Source organism: Anguilla rostrata, chromosome 8 (genome assembly GCF_018555375.3).
Source record: "Anguilla rostrata isolate EN2019 chromosome 8, ASM1855537v3, whole genome shotgun sequence".
Taxonomy (NCBI): Eukaryota; Metazoa; Chordata; class Actinopteri; order Anguilliformes; family Anguillidae; genus Anguilla; species Anguilla rostrata.
Genome location: NC_057940.1, coordinates 9,031,870 through 9,049,880, shown reverse-complemented (window position 1 = coordinate 9,049,880; position 18,011 = coordinate 9,031,870). Strand labels below are relative to the sequence as shown.

At 44.5% G+C, this 18,011-nt stretch overlaps 1 long non-coding RNA gene across 1 annotated transcript; it reads left to right on the top strand.

Annotated features, from left to right (window-relative positions):
- Nucleotides 1–6,215: 6,215 nt before the first annotated feature.
- LOC135260340 (uncharacterized) lies at nucleotides 6,216–8,120 on the top strand. The gene is made up of 2 exons (XR_010331532.1): nucleotides 6,216–6,380; nucleotides 7,998–8,120. It is a non-coding gene; the product is annotated as an uncharacterized LOC135260340 (long non-coding RNA).
- The last annotated feature ends 9,891 nt before the right edge of the window (nucleotides 8,121–18,011 follow it).

The window sequence follows — 18,011 nt, the reverse complement described above, 5'->3', positions numbered from 1 at the left end:
AGTATCTGGTTTCTTACACGTGATAGAGATCAGTCGACACTTTTCGTGTTGGGCCTCCCGGTGGCTTGCTCCATAAAGATGCTCATTCCAGAAGCAAAAGGCGTTTGGGTCCCAGTCGCGCCATTGGCGAGGCAAGAGTTGGCCTCAGCCTCGCCAGGGAATGATAGCAAGTTAGCCGGCTAGTTCCATTGTTCTCCTTTGCTCTCTAGCGCCCACTCCTGGTCAGACCAGGCACCTGCGCAGGCATATGCTGACCTCGTTATCCTCCGACGATTTGGGCAGTATATGATTGGCGGTGCGTCTGTAGCGCGAATAATAGTGAGAAGAGGGGTTCACGTGAATCAGAGGAGTCACATGTCTCTCCTCTCGTCCTGACGTCAGCGGGAAGGGTTGCGGTGGGAGGGCAACAAGTTCGGTTGAGTTTGGAGTTAAACTCAAATCGGGGATAAAATATACGTTTTTTTATTTCTATTTTGTGTTTTCTAATATTGCGTTATGTGTTTGTGTGGTCATTTTGGCGCCAATATTTGACCTATTTATAGTCTTAAAAGTGTACTCTATGTCTTATCAAGCTCTTTGTTCTCAGTCATTCGTTCAAAGTCAAGAGTTCTGAAAAGAAGTTGCACTTTTCATTGATAAAAATTTCTTTCGCAATTAAACAAAGGGGCGTGTCTTAGCACTGTTACTAAAGAGCACAATGTGGGAAAAGTCAACAGAGTTTGATATGAAGAGAGACAGGAACAAATTCAAAGAGTTCACAAAAGAGGCCAAAGATAGCAGGCCCACGAAAAGGAAAATGTACTGCACAGTTCGTCATAGAGGAAACCGGACAAAAACAATAATGAATCTAATGAGATTACCCAATTACTGCTGATTTTTACATTTTGCACTAAAGTTTGGGTTCAAAGCTACTGGATGCAGGACTTAAAAACCGGTCCTCAGTGTTTTACCAGCGCTCTTATAGTTCACATGAGCCTTAATGCTGTTGACATACAAGCATTATCGCGCTTCACATATCTAAAGTGAGAAAGAACATCAGTATGAATTCAAATAAAATTATGTATAGAAAACACTACATGGGTCTGTCCACACACACACACACACACACGCGCGCGCGCGCGCGCACAAAACAGCGGATATTAAAGAGATTAAATTCTTAAACTGCCTTAAGTTCACTGTCACTCACCATAGTGCTGGCACATTCAGAAGCACGAGTGTCCAGCAATCTACTCAGCAATTTATTGTTTATCCTGTGAAAGGTCAAGTGTAGTATATTATGACTGGAAAGGCCATCCTCATGACAATCTTCAGTATGTTTATGAGGCTAAAGGGTCTGTAAAATATTTTCCATTGTTGAATGCTGGCCATCTCCTAGGATCAGGAAAACAACAGTGTTGTAACTAGCCAGCGGGACAGCGGTTACCCAAAAGGCATTTTTTTTTTTGGCAGTTGGGAAGTAGGTAGTCCTTGAGTTGTGGGCCTGTCAGCTAGGCGAACAATGGGAGGAGAGCCCAGGCTTCCAACCCCAACCCCTCTGGTCCTTCTTTGCTTGGCCACAGCCAGTTCATTGGGTCAATGGGCTACAGGGGGGAAGGGGACAAAGCTTCTAGAATAATCCCTGGCTTTACGGACCTCTAATGCGCTTTATTATGCAACCCAAGCAGGCATTGTATCGTGGTCAGTGGCAGTTATTTTTTGCGGTTGTTTTTTTTTTTTTGTTTCCTTACTTTTTGTCATCTTCATCTTCTCTTTGCTGACAATGCAGATTAAATGGCAGTCATCTTTTGATCTGCAACAGCTTATAGGATATTCTTATAGGATCTTATAAGACCTCTTATGAGGATTTATATGGTCTTTTTTTATAAAGCCTTACAGCGACTTACAGACTTAAGTGAGATGAGTACTTTTGACTGAAATACAGACAGGCCATTGCAAAACAAACGCTACGCAGTGTTGAGGTATACACAGTGTGGAGGAAACCTCATGTTTCATTTTCAAAACTGAACAGAGGGCCAAAATAAAAAAGCGATTGTGCGAGGTGAGCTCTCGTTTTTATTCATTCCTGATGTAAAATGCGCTGCTGAAATACGCAGCGAAACAGGTACAATCCTAAAACGGTTTTACTTTCTTCCATTAGCCCAGTGCCGTCTATAATTCCCCTTTGAAGCTTGTGAGCGCAGTGAGTTACTGAGCACAAACAGACACTTCAGCGCTTTGCCTACTGTGCTTTGTCACTGAGGAATTAGCATATATTTTTGCATTTTGTACAGACTTTTTTGTTGTTGTATTGGCCCTCTCGCACAGCTCTGGCATTCGATCTGTCATTATTTTAACTCGAGAGCCAACTGCTCCCTTCTCCTGCCCTCCTCTCCAAAATTATTTGCCTCTCGTTCGTTCTCTCGCTCTCTCTCTCCGTATAATCGAATTTGGTGAGGAGCGACTGACAAGCGGCGTGTCGAAGGGCAGTACGGTTTGTGCTTTTAAATACGCCGCCTGCAACACTGGCCTCATTCAGACACGGCCACAGCAGAATCAACACGGCGGCGGCGGCGTGCGCATGACACGTTCCTGGGAGAAATGACATTATTAGGTTATTAGCGCTCCTGAAGGGGAACGCCACAGACAGAGGTATTCATGCTCGGAGGGGGTGGAGCGGGACGTTTTCGCCGCGTTGGGGCTGCGTTACATTTTCCGAGTCCTGTCATTGGGCCCAGTCAGAAACCGTTGGCCCCTGTGTTGGAGCCGGCGCGCCGTGTGTACGGGCTCTGTTTGTTCCTGTCTCTGAAGAGCCGGGAAGAGTGGTGGAAAATGGCCGTCGGGTTTTCGCGTCTGGCCGACTCCAGCGTACACGTCTGTGTTCTGGGCACGGCCAGGGGGTGCAACAAGCGAGCGCTGGCGTTTGCGTGACTAATGCACGTGAATGTTTTCGGTAACGTTCTTGCAAACATGTCGAATCGAATCCCGTGACAGGATTAAACATTATACAATTTTTTGACGTGTGGCATGGGTTCCATTTTGCAGCAGTTGCAGAGCTGAGGGGCAGTTCCCTGGGTCGACCGCCAACTCAGTACCGACGTCATCGGCACGCGGCGAACTGGAATCAAAATCTCAACGCAGCGCATCAACTCGCCGTCGATCCGGGGTGGAGCCGCGCGAGGCGCGCTGTTGTTATCGAGGCGTTTTTGGCGGCGCACAAAAAGGGGCGACCGCTCACTCATTTCCCGCCAAACACACAAGTCTGAAGGCCAGCCGCGCACCTCCTCCCCCCCCCCCTCCCGCGCCGGATAAGGAGGCCTCCCCCCCCTCCCCTCGCCTCCTGCTCTTTCCCACCGCCGCGGCGCTACAAAGGGAAAGGCGTGCCGGCGAAGGCGGCGGCGCACCTGTCCCTTCTCACAGTTGGGTTTCAGAACGAGCACAGTTCCAGGAATCCCACCGCCCCAGCCGAGAAGCGAAACCTCGCTATCTGATATTGCTCAACGGGCTCCCCTGAGGGGGAACTTTTTTTCTTCTTTTTCTTTTTTCCTTTTTCCTTTTTTGGGCAAATGCTTTCCTCCCCCGGAGGGTGGAGGGGAAAAAAGTAGCCCGCAAATCTTTTAAGGGCGATAAACCCGAACGGGGGCGGGGCGGATTTTAACAGAGCGCTCGCACACCTGCCATAAAGTTTAAAGCTCGAGATAAGGAACCCGTCCCGCCGCCGTTTGAATGCGGATTTTCCCCTTTCGGACCGAACTGGAGAGGGAGAGGCGTGTGGAACTCTGGAGCACCCCGTGCAACGAAGCCGCGGTGTGGCGGGAAGTTGAAAAGAAACTTCTAAAGCCTTCCGTGGGTGTTTTTTTATTGGCTAACATTGTGCTAGATACAATAAACTTTTAGATATAGCTTGTTTGATCCCCTTAGATGAAATGGATATTTTATTATTTTATGACAACAAATTGACTTCTGAAAATAAATCGTCAAGATCATTGCACCATTGTGTCTAGATACCGTGCTTTGATCAGGCATATAGTTTAAGCCTTGAGACCTCGGGTCAAGTTTCCTAATCTCTACCGGACAATGTTGCTCAGCAAAACTTATACAGTATCAATGTCATTATTAAGTACCGTGCAGTCATACAATTTCACCATGACTGACACAAAACACCAGAGTCAAACCTTTCACTGGAGTGGTAGACAACTTTTAGCCACATTAACATTTTGCTCACCTCTTTGTGTACATGCCTACTTGCCTTCTACATTTGAAATGATCTTTTACAAGACTAATCCTCTTCCGGGAGGTCTACCATCCGGTAGGTTTCCATTCCAACCCTGAGAAAGCACACCTCATTCAACAGCTAGAGACATCATTGAGCTGTTAAATTAGTAGAATCAGGCGTGCCATTATTAGGGTAAAATGAAAACCCACAGGATAGTAGATCTCCTGGAACAGAATTGGGCAGCATTGCCTTAGTCAATGGTAATCAAGTTTCAAGTGGCATCATGGAGATTGTAGTTTGCACAGTTCTGTAATGACCACCAGGAAGTTATGCAGCAACGTTGATGCCCACAGCATATAAGACAAAGAGACAGTTTAGGCCCCTAGGATTTGAATCTAAACATCCTACTTTATCGAATGTCTACGGCATGGAATTGAACAGGGTGCGTTAAGCTCCTCACTTCCTCCAAGTCGCCACTGAGCGGACATCCCTACCGCACGGTGAAAGCGGCTGGCGTAAATCTAAATCTGTCCGACGCTTAAATCGGTTCATCTCTTAAATCAGTAATCGGTGCGCGTAAGCAGCGCGGGGGGTGGGATTAAGCACGGGCCGTAAACGGCCAGCATATTGAAAATGGCGGATTTGGCGGCGGCGAGCCGAGAATAGGTCGCTTACACAGCCCAAGCCCCCGCTTCCCAGAATGCCTCTCAGCGCCATTACCCTAAACAAACGAGCACGACTGCATTTCTGTGCTGTCAACACAATGCACGCAGCGGGGGGGGGGAGGGGGGGGGGGGAATAACTTCCACTGCCGGCATCATTACGCTCGCCTGAACTCGGCACAGCGACGTTTTCGTTTCTGAACAAAAAAAAAGACAAAAAAGGGGGGGCTTTTAAGCATTTACATATTTATTTATGCATTAAGAAAATTCCAATGCATAACCCAACTACTGTATAAAAAATAAATAATAAAAAATAATAATTTTTTAAAGATTGACCGGGGAGACCAAAACAGAGGCAAAAGAATAAGCATACACATCAAAGCAGTGGTCATAGTAGACATAGTGGTAAAAACTGTCATAGTCCCGTTGTGTAGATATGTAAATGAACGCAACCTCAGCTTGCACCACAGCAGTTTGTACACATAGCACTTAACACACTGCGTCAGATTACACTTCTGCAACTCAGGTGTTGAGGTCATGGACATGTTATGTTAATAATGGGAGCCAGGGTTATTAGCCTCCTGAAAGAGAAACACATCTGTCTCTATACCACACACATGCCCAAGACTCATATTTTGGGATTCCAAATGAAAGCCAACGTAAGGTAATGGGTAGAGGATGAAAGGAAGCATTTTGTCAATACTTGGATGATTATGACTTGGGAAAAGGGAATTGAAAAAAAATGTTATATTCGATAAAGCAAAAAAATTTACTTCACTTTGTTACACCTATGTGTTTTGGGTTTTTTTGATTAATTTGAATGTTCTCCAAGAGAAACTAGGATCAGATTTAATGGTGAAAGGTACTACTAATACCGCTAACAGCTTAGAGTTGTTCATGGATATACAATAGCTGCAATAATGTAGGTGTGATTTCACTGTTTAGCATCTAAAGTGGGCAGGGATGCAGACTAGTTTTGAATAAAAACACAAAGGCAGCAAGAAAGAATTTTCATAAACCCGCAGAAATCCATTACGAAATTATTGAGACCATATAAATTTGCACTAGGAGTCCAAATAAATTCACTGCTACTTACAGAGTAATTTTCTTTGTTGCATTCACATTTTCCAAATAAAATTATTCTTTCCCATTGTCTTATGGAGAGCAGATGTAAATTTAAAAGTTGCTGGATCGCTAACGGCAGCATGTGATATTTATCTCAATGCAACGTTAAAAATGTTTTTTTTTTTTTTAAATGGGTGCGTCTTTATTTACCTGAAATGTGAGAAAAATGTGGGTGTTTTTTCTTGATTTGAAACAGCTGGCTGACAGCACCTTTTCAGAAAGGCAAGATAAAATGGGCGTGCACACAGAACCTTACATACTTACCTTTTATTTTTCAGAACGTGGAAAAACATTTTTGCCTGCTATGGACAACACAAACCACCCTTGACAACACTGATTGTATCTGCACCGCTCTATTTCTTGCTGATCAAGCCGTCCTCTCTTATCACTTTCGTTAAGAGGTTAGTTTCTGATTCACGGATATTATACGGCATGTAGGCGTTTTTGGCTGCATTGTGTAGGCACGCCTTTTTTTATTTTACTGTACATAATAAAGTGTGTCCATTTCGGCAGCGCGTCGTTCGCCCCGGGGTGCAATTACGAAACTCAAAACCCTGCTTTTATTGATTCCGTTTTCAAAAGCGCGGTGACAGCTGACGCACCTTGTAATAACAACGTGCGCTCGCCTAACCACCTGTTGTAAACTGGAATGTCTGGGAACCTGACGATTTTATTGTCCTCCAGGCTCTCTCTTCCGCCCCGCCGCGTTTTTTCGGTCTGGACCGTGTGCTGCAATGTAAGGATTTCATCACGCTTTTAACCTCAGCTCCACCGCACTGGGGTCTTACTGGACTTAGGTTGTTTAGGAAGGATCGCCGCAGGGCACTTAGCCTGGAATTGCTTCATGAAATATCCAGCTGTACGTATTTCGCAACATGTGGAAAAGAAAAAAAAACATAATAAGCTGTGCATATTACATGAGTCGATTCACTTTTTTTTCCCCGGAGCACTTTACTGAACAAACAAACTGACGGATACGCACACGAACCACACGTGAAAGCTCCGAAATCCCACGTTTTTTAGTTTCGTGGAACGACGGCCGTAACGTGGGTCTGGATCTGTCAGGCAAGTGGGTCTGGATCGATGTCCTGCTGTCACCACATGACAATCCCACCACTGTCATTAAATGGTGGTGGGGGGGGGTGAAATGATCTGACTTATTGGCTAGGTAAACTGCAGCAGCTGCTGCCAGTGCTGGTCCTTGGAGCAAACACCTTCATGTGCCATGACAGTGAGGCAGACAAGAGAAAATGAGAGAGAGGGGGAGAGAGAGAGAGAGAGAGAGATAAAGGTGTCGTGTGCAACAGATGGAGGATGAGCTTCTGCTCTCCGATAGATTGTTTGCTGTCCACAAGAGCACTCTCAACGAATATCTGTCTAAATCCTTTCTGGTTGCCGCATCCCCCCGGGGATTATGAAGATTAAGAGGCAATTGCATGACTTTTCAAACGGGCGGCAAAAAAGCTAATAAGCGATAAAGCTGATTAAGACTTGCAAAGCCATCAGTGCCGCATCATGTACGCAATTTTCCGTTGGGCTTTGCTTTTTCTTTTTTTTTTTTCCCCAGTCGACCGTTCGTAAACACGCAGTGAACCCCGTCCGCCGACACCGAAGGCGAGTAGTCGAGCAGAACTCCGTGATCGCCTGGTGATGAATAAACGCACGGGTAATTAACCGCTCCCGCGGGGGAAACGCGATCGCGGGCGTTCCGAGGAACGCTGTGGGAACGCCGGCCTCAGGACTCAGGAGGCCCGCTGTTCGACGGCGTTCCAGAACCTTTCGTCCTGCATTCCTTCCGCACGCTGGTGTGTCCACAGTCTGGCTGTTGACGTGTTTGTGTGTAGTGTGTGTGTGTGTGTGTGTTATGTATGGCGTTGTAATTGTTTGTCGTGTGTATGTGTGTGTGTACTGTATCAGCATTCTGCACACTGTGTGTGTGTGTGTGTGTGTACAGTACCAGCATTCTGCACACTGTGTGCGTGTATATGCATGCGTGTGCATATGTTTTCTGAATGCAGGTGTCCAGACACTTGAAGGCACCCCCTTCAGGTTGCGCACCCCAAATGGAGCCCCTCTACCACTTCCTGCTGGGGCAGAAAGGACATGGGGCCTGCCTCTGGTTCTTATGTAAATACTCCAGATCGAGAACATTAATTCCCAGCAGTGGTGGCTGGCTGGGTAATCTCCACATGCGCTGCGAGCAAACAGGGACAGGCTCTAGAACATTACAGCTCCCTCCACTCCACATCGGCATCACAGTCTGTGTGGACCTGCAGCCAATCAGGGAAGCAGGATTTCCCAGCCAGCACACCGTGCTCTGCAATTGTGTTGTGTATGACATGTATACTCAACCATCCCTTTGTTAAAAATACATCAAAAGGGTTGGAGGTGTTGTCTGGAAAGACAGAGCTTGGGGCAAGTACTTGGTCAGAGGTACAGAGTGTTTGTTTTTGTGGTTTTGTAAGCTCAACCTATGAGTCCCTCTTGGATTTAATATGCAAAATATGTACTTATATTAAATGTCTAATTTAAATCCAATTTACAAAAATTCAAAATTGGATTTAAACTAGATTGAAACAGTGAGGACTAATGAGAACAGAATGTCTGCAGGTGGCCGTTAAATTGTAAAAAGATAATGCCAAAATTGCATTTCATTGGTGCGTACGTTTTACAGACCAAAAGTATTAACTTTTTCCAGAATTTATTCCAGGCAATACAAAGCTAATTTAAGGGAAGACCCCATCTTGTTTATCCTGTAACGGTTTCCCAAATTCTGATATCGCTTTCCAGTTTAAACCTGCCAGAAGTACAGTTCAGCTCACTTTCTTCAGAAAACATGCATTTTTGCTTATGGATGTCTGTCATTTCCCAAGAATTCAAATCTTCCTGTCCATAATTAAAACCTTTACCACGGGAGTACCTGTTATTCACAGTGGGGCATATTCCTTCCTGCTGTTTTGTGGTATGGTTGCTGTCAGTCTATTCCAATTTGTAATTCTTATCCATGGAAGTCAGAATATTATCAATATGCTATTTTGAACAAGACTGGTTTGGAAATATGAGAGAAATTATTATGAGTGGATGGTAAGAGAGAGGCGTTACTCAGCCGGTGTTAAGAAAATACAGTGATGTCATAGCAGAATCTTAAATAAACAACTTACAAAAGAGGATGTAGACCAGTAAAACCTCTTAGCCAAACAGAACATAGTGAACAAGTCAACAACTTATTGACTTAGTGACAGTCTGTTATATTGGAAATGATAAGACAGGCTCTACTGGAAATGCAATAGTTTTTTTGTTTTGTTTTTGTTTTTTTTAACTGAAAAAATGTTCACTTCCTCTATGTTACACAAGAGCATCGTTTCACTTGTCATGCCTTGGCTTCAAGCGACGGCGTTGTATTTCACACGGATGGATGGAGTCGGGGATCAAACAAAAAACAAAAAAAAAAACGTGGGTATCATCGGGCTAGAGTTACTCAAAGTAAGCGTCTCTGTTGTCAGCCCCGGCTTCAGGAAGACAGAAAGCACTAAGGCTCTCCAAAGGCGCTTATGGCTGCGGGCTTTAAGGCACAGAGCATTATATGAGCTCTGCGTAAGCGCTGAATTAGTCCGTGCAGGCGTACGGTTAGGGCGTTAAGATTTAAAAGGATTTCCGAGATGGATAACAGAAAATAATATGCCGCATGCCAGGAGTATTTCATCATAGATTCACGCACACACACGTGTTTTGATGTACATGCATGTACACACACGTACTTAAATATGTAAATATTTTTTTTGTATGTACATATCGAGGCTTCCATACATAAATATGGGAGCCGATGAAATTTAAATATTTTTTAAATTATAAATACTAAAAATATTATAATGTTTGTGTTATCCCCGCTATAGCAATAGACACTGTTGGGTCGGTGCAGCAACAGAATGATGCAAGATGGGAAGATCATTTCAGATCGTTGTCCCTCCACTGGTTGTGATAAAGAATTACTAGGAAATGTAAGGAAAATCCAAATTCAGTCTGTAGCTCCAGTCTGGCCTGAGAAGAGAAAAAGTGTGTCACCTCCCTTTAGACCAGTGCTTACCAAACTTTTTTGGTCAGGTCCCCCATTTGGTAAAAAGGAAATTTTTTGAACCCCCAAACTTCAGTTTTGCTTGGATGCTATTTTCTTCTTTCGTTTCAAATTGACTTTAAAAGAAAAAAAAAAAATCCTTCAACTCTCACCAAGCCTCCCACCCCCTGTTGTCCCCATGTGCCCCTGCCCACGCTTCCCCCCCCGCCCCCTCCGCACCCCCACCCACTCCGCCCACAGGGAGCACGCCCCACAATTTTGAGAACCGCTGCTCGTAGACTGTGGTGCTAGTTTACGAACTGTGACCATTCCCAAGTTCAGAGAGCTAAGATGAAGGGTCAGAGAGCTCTAAAGAACTCAATCCTTAATACGAATATTTGATTACCTCACAAAAACAGAGCTTTACTTTATTTTTATTTTTTTTAAATGTTGCTATCACTTTCACTGGCACATGACTGCAAGAACCCAGACAACTGGCTCCAGGGTGTCATTAAAAGCAGCGACTGACCAAACCGGCAAGAAAAGTGAAACCCATAATGATATTGTCACCAAAACCGGTTAAGTTTTTTTTTGTTAATGCCGGCATAGTATTAGATTTCCTTTGATCTCAATAATAATTGTCCTGCTGGCTGTTGCTTTAGGTAACACAGTTTGTTTAACTTTCAATTGGTTTCAGATTCCTTATTTTATCCAGACTCTTCTTTCCAGTTTCTTCCCGGGAATCCCACATGCAGAGTAGAGTACCGATTATTCTATAAGCCTGCATATAACTGCATATTCATGAAAGGAGACACCGAAGCACCATCTTCACATTTTTAGACCCTTATTGAAGCTTGTACTGAGGACATCTTAGAAATGTTTTTAGAGAATGTGGAAGCAATTTCTTAACCAGGGGAATTTCCTTTGGAGGACAGACGAGTAGGATAAGTGACTTGTGCTGCTCGTGGTAAGTATATTGTTGAGCTGGGGGGTGAGATGAGCCACTGATCTTATAATTAGAAGCATCATGTGTGGTGGAATGGCTTTGGATAAATAATCATTCAGTGACAGTCTTGTTTTTTAGCCATTCATTTTAAGTAAACACTTCCCAGCACGCTGGAAGATGAAACATGTTAAAATGATCACCAAGGCCTCAAGAGAGAAGCCATAATTGCCCAGTCATTAAGATGATGACATGTTTAGAGTCATGTCTGAAATTGTGTGTGTGCGTGTGGGGGGGGCAGAAGCTGTTACCATTGGTGACGTCTGGGAGCAAGATGGAAATGTGTTATTGAGAGATCGTGAAGGGAGTTGTCTCCAACCTGTCCCGGATCAGGATGTAAGACTAGATCTGGAGAATCAAAAATAGACAGTTGAGCTGAGGGACTTGTGCAGGTCTCCTCACCTGTGGCCGTCCACCGTGTGACAAGATGGCCGACCAAAGGAATGCAGACACAATGGCATCTTCCACTGGTCAGAAGAGTCACCCAGGCTGTCATTTAAAATGGCCACCTTAACCACCCCCCCTCCCCCCCTCCAACCCCAGGTGGAAGATCCCCAGTAGATTCTCACCAGTGCAGACTCTGATTAGACAGTTAATGTCATAAATCCAGACTTGGACTGTCTAGGGCACCGTGCTCAACCTGCACCATGCCGGGTGCCGTGGGTGGAAGCCCAGTGTAGTCTATGTTATTCGTAGCCCGGGGGTAATAATTATAGTTTAAATGTGCCATTGCAGAGCTTATGAAGGTTTTTGCACAAGACCCCAGCAAAGAAAGGCTTTAGAAATCATTGTTTCTTGGGCTTCACTGTATTAATGCCCCAAAAGTCTATGGGTTAACTGTTGCCATGTTGACATGTTTTTGAGTCAATTCTATGCTTTACCTGTGAAAAGCCCAGCCCTGAAGGGCTGTCTCGGGCAGTGAAAGCCGGCCTAAATCAGCAGTCTGTAGCCGGTTGCAAAAGAAGCTCCAGCCCAACCAAGGAGAAATTACAGCTTCTCCATGTTCTGACAGGACTCGAAAAAATCCGAAAAACAACGCCCTTGGGTTGCACATGAAGAAAAATAAAAAAGCACTGGGCTAATTATCAGATGATTGGTCCAGTGGTTCTGTGTGGTTTTAGAGCAGCTACACAATGGTTTTAATGGGGTGAGTAAAGCTTCTGCTAATGTACACACACAAAAAAAAAAAAATGGAGAACTTGCACTGCGTACAGTAAAACTGCAGTTGATGCCGAGGTGACTGTTGATGTTGTAAAACAGCGTAATGACAGACATCTTCTCCCCGGTCTGACAGGGGGAGGGAAGAGGGGGGGGTGTAAATCGTTGTCCGATTTTCTCACGTCTCCGTTTAAACGGGCCTTGAGAACACAGGGGGGGGCTACGCTTTTGCTTTTGTCTGCCCGAGTCACAGAGACATGTTATTTATGCGAACCAGGAAAAGAAAAACGACAGAGCTTCACGGGCACGTGCAACTAACTCATGATATATGTTGCTGCGGATGACAGACAGGCTTTCATCCAAAGCCCAAGGGAATTGCAACAGTACGAGCGAATGTGGGGGTTGGTATTTATACTTTTGTCTTTTGTGTGTGTGTGCGTGTCTGATTCTGTATGTTGAAAGAGCCCACCCATCCTTCACAAAATGGAGGCCAGTGACCTGCGATGATGCACGCTACAGGTTTAAGCTGCCTCTTAAATGTGGTCATGAATCACCTAATTGTCCCACTTCTGTTTAATTGGAGCCAGGTCTCTTGGCAAAACAAAGTGGTTGTGTGGGAAGTGAGTTGGGTCATCAGGGCCTAAGGCTGGTAGTTTGGGATTGAGGGAAGATTCAGTGAGTTGATGGCGAAGGATTTACTGCCCTGTAGAATTTACTCTTTCTGTAAAGAACCCATTTAACCATAAAAACTGAAAAGTAAACTAGAATGTTTCGACCAAATGTTTTTTTTTTTTTTGTTTTTTTTAAATTACAGGCTTAAATTGCTGCTAGACGGTTATCGTTATGAAAGCATACAAAAGCAGCTATGAGGCTTGTTCACATTTATGCCATTGTTTGTGTGACAATAATTGCAGTTACAAGTCCTCAAATCATTTTCAAATACATCTAATCAAAAAATCATTAAAATCTTGGTTACTGAGGGCTTTTTTGTGTTACTGTGTCACCTCCACAAAGTTAGAGCCACCTAGCTTTCACATCTGCATGTCACTTACATGATTCATAAATGGCTGTACAACCTAAACAACACCTGCTGCTGCTATTTCATGACTCATGACCAGCTATTTCATGACTATTTCATGATGTGTAAACAAATGCTTATGTGGCAGCTGGATTTAAAGACGGTGATAGTTTGCCGGATGCTTTCTCGTCTGAATCACATTTCTTCGAAATACTTGCACTGCTTTGTGTTCTCTGACTTTCCATTATGACCTCGCAACACTGGAATTATGATTGGCAACTAACATTCTGGAGATGTTCCAACACATAGGTTCCGGGTTGCTCATCTGATTTAACCCTTTAAGGCATGAGATTAGGTGATTAGAATGTTCTTGACCATTCGTTCCAATGCCGTTGTAACAATCACTACTGCCAGCTGAAATGGAATGGTATTCTAGAACACACTGACTTAAAACATACCAAAAATCCTACTCACCAAAGGGGTAGTGCACCATTGTAGCGTGTGGACAGGCTCCGCGATCTGGTAATGAATCGGGACAGTGCCAGAGTAGACTGTGGCACCCCTGGCATTAGCATTGGCCAGGTAGGGAGGGTTTTCTTTCGGGTGGGATGACACTGACATCACTCTTCTAGCGCCCCCCGCTGGTGAACCCGTTAACCATGAGCACTGACGGACATGATGAAGCATTCCCAATTGTGAGGAAAAAAGAAGAAAAGGATAAGTCAAGGATGTATTTACAAATGTATTCATAAATCCATAAATGTGGTGAAAGCCAATGGGTGGTATATATAGACTTTTTTTTAAGCTTTATGATTTGTCATACCAGGAGAAGAGTGCATTCTTAGAGTAATTCTATTTTTTATTGATTCATAATTTATCAAGAGTCCACTTAGAAATCCCTTTTTCAAGGGAGCCCTGCAATTCTAGGTTGTCAGTTCATTGACTGAGGCTTTCGTTGGATAACGTGTGCCCTTCACGAAATATAACCCTGGATGTGATGGAATTAAATGATTGTTTCACTCCATATACAACAAATTGCAGTCAATCTAGAAGGTTTTACACCACTTCCACAACTCTGTTCTGCAGAGCTGGAACAGATCCTGATCAGGACCTGTGTTTGTTTACTCTGAACCTTTGACATCGTGAAGTAATTATGTAAATGACTACGTTAGCTACATGCGAAATCGATGCAGTGACCTTGCGTCCAATGTGCTCAGTAGTCTTGACCAGTGACCTTGCAAATCAGCAGGACACTGACACTCACACAGAAGGGTAAGTTGTGCATTTGTGCAAACCTCTCTTGAACTGAGCATAGTAGCTTCATGTCAAATCGTCCGAAACCAGATTTCACCACCCCGATGAGTCGCCACGCCACCTGCGGCTTCTCCGAATGGTTTTGTATTTATTTGCCGAGGAGTTTTCGGTTTCAAATCTATCAGCACAATGGCGCCCTTTGAATATACAGTTACCGGAGCTCCGTGTTTCCAGATCATTTGTTCAGCTACGTGTAGCGACAAGAACAAAGAATGTTTTCACAGTCAGGTACGCACGGACCGAAACACACGGACCGAAAAGAGATCACGTAAGCACATCGCACACATCACCGTATGCAGTATTACATCGCGCTGTGTAGCCAGTACAAATTTGAATTTTGAATCTTAGTCAGAGGTCATCGCGTGAGGGGGCCGGTGATTGCCAGGAAACGTTAAAGCTTTGTCCCATCTTCACATCTGCGAGAACGGGTGAAGGGAATGGTTGGTGTGAGTCAGCGGCCAGGCTAAGGATTATTTTGAACCGCTTGAATTTTCGTGGCTCGACTGAGAGGGTGAAATAAACTGAGAGTGAACCCGATTGTAGTAGTTATGACTCAAATTCTTTTCAAAATCAAGCTTTGATCTTACTGAGCCTGACCATCAAAAGATGACCATCTATGCTCAGAGGCCTATGGCCCTCATATTCCTAACTTAAAAAATACTTCATATCTGTCAAGGACAGTTGACTCAGAGTGGAGGGTTTCTCAAGTGGCACATTACATCGAGGGAAGTGAATAAATTATTATGGAGCACCATACAGCTTGGACAGAATCTGTCCAAACTGTATGGTGTATATGCCATATCAGTGCCAAGTATGGCCGGGGGGTGTCCTGCAGAGGGGCACACGATTGGCTGTAGAGTCAACTCAGGTGGGAGGAGTTTCAGCCAGCACGATATCCCCCACCCCAGCATCCAACAGCGCCTCCTGTCTGCCATCGGGTGCAATGCGATCTGCCTGTACCAGCTGCTGCAGCTGTCCTCCAGCGCAGAAACTGACTGCAGTCGTTTTTTTTTTTTCGCGAGAAAACAGAAGCCGCCGGTTCGACTGCGGCGAAGCATTAGCGGCGGTTCCATGAGCCGTTTCCAAGAGCCCTTAAAAACTGACAAAAATAAACAAACGCGACATCGACAAAAGTTAAACCGAGTGATAAGCGTTAAGAAGTGTTAAGAACAGAGGGGCCGCCCAACCAAACACCACAGCCACTTTAAACGAGCGTTAAGAACCAGCCTGGAGGCTTCATTTCTTTCTCTTTTTTTCTCCTGATTGGCCACGGCTGTAAAAAAAAAAAAAAAGGCCTTTTTTTTGCCCAGGAGGTAGAAATGATTGTGTGTGTGAAGGTATTGACTCATGAACCTTCTGCTCGGTAATCCAGGTGCTGCCGAATGTTCGTCAAACACAGGCAACCTTCAGCGCAAACAAAAAGCGGCAGCGGCGGTGTTATTCTGCGGCTTTGGGCGTCGCCGTGGGAGCCGAGCCCTGGGAACCATGGGAGCCGCGGTGTGGGCGTTCGTTCCCCACGCTTCCCCACGGCGGTTACTCAACCCGCCGCCGCTGCTGCCGCACACGCAGGGTCATGCTTTTGGGTTCAACCCGAGCGTTCAAACTGCCTTTCAACAAGGCCTGGATGTAGCAAGGCTCCCTCCCCTCCCTTTTCATTCTGCCCAAGTTGAGCAAGGGCTGCAGGTGAGGTGGGGGGGGGGGGGGGGGTGTATGCACTGGGACGATTTCCTGAGGGGGGGTCCCAGGATACGGTGTGTAACTATTTTTTTATTATATATTGGGGGGGGGACCCTCCTCCAAATATACTTCCCGCCCCCAGCCTGAGAATTAACTGCTGCATCCCTGAACTTGAGGGTGATGAAATGCATCATGGGAAACAGCCTTCCCATCATTCCTTTCTGCAAAGCCCCTCCACAGAGCGTCGTCACTTTGAGCAGTTCCCAACGCGGGAACAAAAAAATCCCCATGACCTTATCAGGGCAATTAAATTCTCCTTAATTTCTGAACAGTCCTCTTTGTTTTGTTTCCTCTTTTCGCTCTTATCTTGCCGGAGGGCTCGGGTGCGAGTGTGTGGGCAGTAAATGGGTCTTAAGCCACCTGTCTTCATTGAATGTTAAAGTGTGCTTAAGGCTCAGCCTCTGTGCAGATGTCAGGAAGGCTTTGCTTTATTGCGACACACCGCGACTGTTGATGGTTCGCTGATATAAATGAAAGTATGATAGTGTTAATTGCATGTAGTTTAGAAACAGTCAGGGCACTCCTTAACAAGCAGTTTGCGAGGAGAAGGCTGCTTCGAATGTGGCATGCGCTTGTGACTCAGGAAGAAGTGAGAACCGTCTTTGAAGAGTTTTAAACTTCTGCAAGTTTGCGCATGAGGTTAGCTCCTGAAAAAGTGAAATCACGCTACCTACAAGCACTCAAACAGCAAAATCAGAAGTAATATAAGACCACTTCAGCTTTTTTAAAAAAAAAACCCTGCTTTACTTCCACCAGTCTAATGCCACCTCATGGGCGTATTGTTCTGTTGTATCATTTGAGATGACAACAGAATCACCTTGCCTGGCTTACCTCAGCCTTGGCCCGAACTCTGGTTTTATATACCTTTCAATCATTATCATCAAGTGCCGTCTAGGTAGACGTCACAGTTGAGAGGACAAAGGGATATGGCCTTCTTCAGGAGGTTTGCAGTTCGACTAAAATCTAAATTCCACAGACTTGCATGCAGCGAGAAGCTTTCCTGTCCTTAGCATTCCTGGGAACGCAGTGACTTGCAGAAGCATTCGGACACCTTGCACCATTGTGAAGTCATGCATTTCCCCCCCTCACGGGACAGTTTGGAGTGTGCTGTGTGCATAAGGATTAATTCATTCACATTTTTAAAAAAATGCAACGGTTTCAAGCTCTAAGGTAGTTAAATGTGCAACTGTGGAAGGGTTTGAATACATTTGCTAGCCGCTATAATTATCATTTATGAACTTAACTTTGAACACACTACAGAAATTACACCTTTCACTGCTTACCGTTCTACAGAAGTGCTGATGGCTGCGGAAAGTTAATAGGATTTTAATGAATTTTAGGCTGTGCAACGGTTATTTATTTTTTATATTTTTATTTTTTTGCAGGGAAGGATCCTCCGATTAATTAACAATAAATGAAAGAGTTTAATCTTAGGCTGAGCTTTTTGATGGGTTGTGTAGAGTTGCACCACCCTCCCACCAGTGTTATTCATATTAAATATCTGATTTTTCAATTAAAATTGATGAAAAACAGCTGAAATATAATCAATTAAGCAAAAGAACTACAAAGAAAGCTGCTTGAAGTAATTTATTTTTAAAAAATATTTCACTGAAAAAACATGCTAGTGTTCCTAGTGAAAAAAAATTTTATTATTAAAATTAAGAGTAACTCTTGTCCTAACCTTTTCTCACCCTCCTGAACACAAACCTAAAACCTAATTTTAGCCGTAGGAGTTTTCTTAAATATTTTAT